The following is a 1,859-nucleotide window of genomic DNA, read 5'->3' as shown; positions in this document are numbered from 1 at the left end:
AATTTGTTGGGCGAGAAGATCCCGAAGTGATGGACATGCTGTAATTACTGGGAGGAATCAGAAGATGTTTTGCAGGTGCTCCCTCTCCTTAACTGATACCATTCCTAAATTTCACATGGAATTTTCACTGATTTAATGGTTTGTGGACCAGCAGCTCTCCCTTGGAAGAACATCTGCTGTCAGAGTGCTCGTATTTTTACACTCACTTTGATGCTCATTTCATTGCAATTCTCCCCACTTAGCAGATTGGAGGGAATTGCTCTAATGGAGGCGTTGGACACTCACAGATGCTTTCATCAAAATATTTAAAACATTCCCATGCTTTTAAGCTTGCAAGGGTTATTATCGGGCATTTTATAGCTTTTTAGGAGAAAAGGTTTGGTGCTCCACCTGACAAAATGTTGCACTTTCAGGGGTTTTCCCCCATCAGACCCTACTTTGAAAACTACTTTGATCACAGGCTCCCAGAATGGTTTGGGTTGGAAGTGACCTTAAAAGAGCATCCAGTTCCAACCCCCCGCCGTGGGCAGGAACACCTTCCACTAGACTGAGAGGATTAAAACATCACAGAATAATGGAAGAGTTAGGGTTGGAAAAGAAATCTGCAGGTTGTCAAGTCCAACCCCCCTTCCTTAAAGCAGCATCAAACAAAGTCCTGTGCTGGAGTCCCCCTGGTGAGCCCGTGTCCCCCTCATCTGCAGAGTCCAGCACTGGGCACATCACACTCCAGCTGTGTCCTCTGCTGCTGTGGAAAGTGGAAAGAGCCCTTCCCTTGATCTTCTGGCTGTGCTTTCCCAAATGTATCCCAGAGGACCGTGGGCTGCCTTTGGCCACGTTGCTGGCCCACGTTTAGTTTTGGTGTTCACCAGGACCCCCAGGCCCTTCTCCACAGAGCACTTCCAGCCCTGTGGTCCCAGCATGGACCAGAGCATGGATTTTATTCCTCCCCACTGGCAGAACTTGGCCTTTCCCTCCACTGAATGCTCTCAGGATCAGGGACAAACTACTGTGTTCTTGACCATCACCTGACACTCAAATCAAGAAAACTTCAGTTCAGTTGAAAATAAAAACTTCTATTTAACATTTTTGAGACCTCATCACCCACTCCTTTCTGGTTTTTCCCCCCCCAAGTGCACTGTGATTTAGGTTTTTATGTGGCAGATGGAGGCGCTTTTGAAGTTCCTTTCTGTAAAAGGTCAAAGAGTTCTTCAAAGTGTGGTTTAACTGGCATCCCCCAGCTGAGGGGTAGATCTGTGCCAGTCAAAACCTTGAAAGCACTAAACTTTTAACTGAGAAATGTTCTCATATTTCACTGGATGAGCAGATGGATGTGAATCAGAAGAAAATATATGCATGCTGAAAGACTAAACAGATTTCCTGAAGGAATATCAGGGGTATGTTAATGAACTTCGGGGTGTATTGGAAAGACTTGCCAAGTTAAATGAATTTGAGTTCTTTTTGAAAAGGAAGGGTAGAAAATTATGGGTATGTCTCCCTTCAGGAAAAAAAAAAGACAAATAAATTAAGAACATGATAAATGCCAAGCACCATAACTTTATTTTTCACTCCAAAGAGGGATCTTAACCCACTTTTTTTGTGTATAAATACCCAATGAAAAGTTGTAAGGCAGATAGAGATTTGTTCTGACTGTGGTGTTCAGTGAGAGGACCTGAGGCTGTGGGTCCAAAGTGAAATAAAAGAAACGCCATTTAAACAAAGGAAATCATAATAATTATTATTGTCTGCTGCCCAGAGAGGCTGTGGATTCTCCATTCACATACCCCAGAATCACACACTCATGGAATCATGAAAGGTTGGAAAAGACCTCCACGGTCATCACCATCTCCACTAAAATACAT

The sequence above is a fragment of the Empidonax traillii genome, unplaced genomic scaffold, assembly GCF_003031625.1.
Source record: "Empidonax traillii isolate 1590-97213 ecotype Southwest subspecies unplaced genomic scaffold, ASM303162v1 scaffold734:size1267433, whole genome shotgun sequence".
In the NCBI taxonomy this organism is placed as follows: domain Eukaryota; kingdom Metazoa; phylum Chordata; class Aves; order Passeriformes; family Tyrannidae; genus Empidonax; species Empidonax traillii.
Note: the sequence above shows the minus strand (reverse complement) of the source record.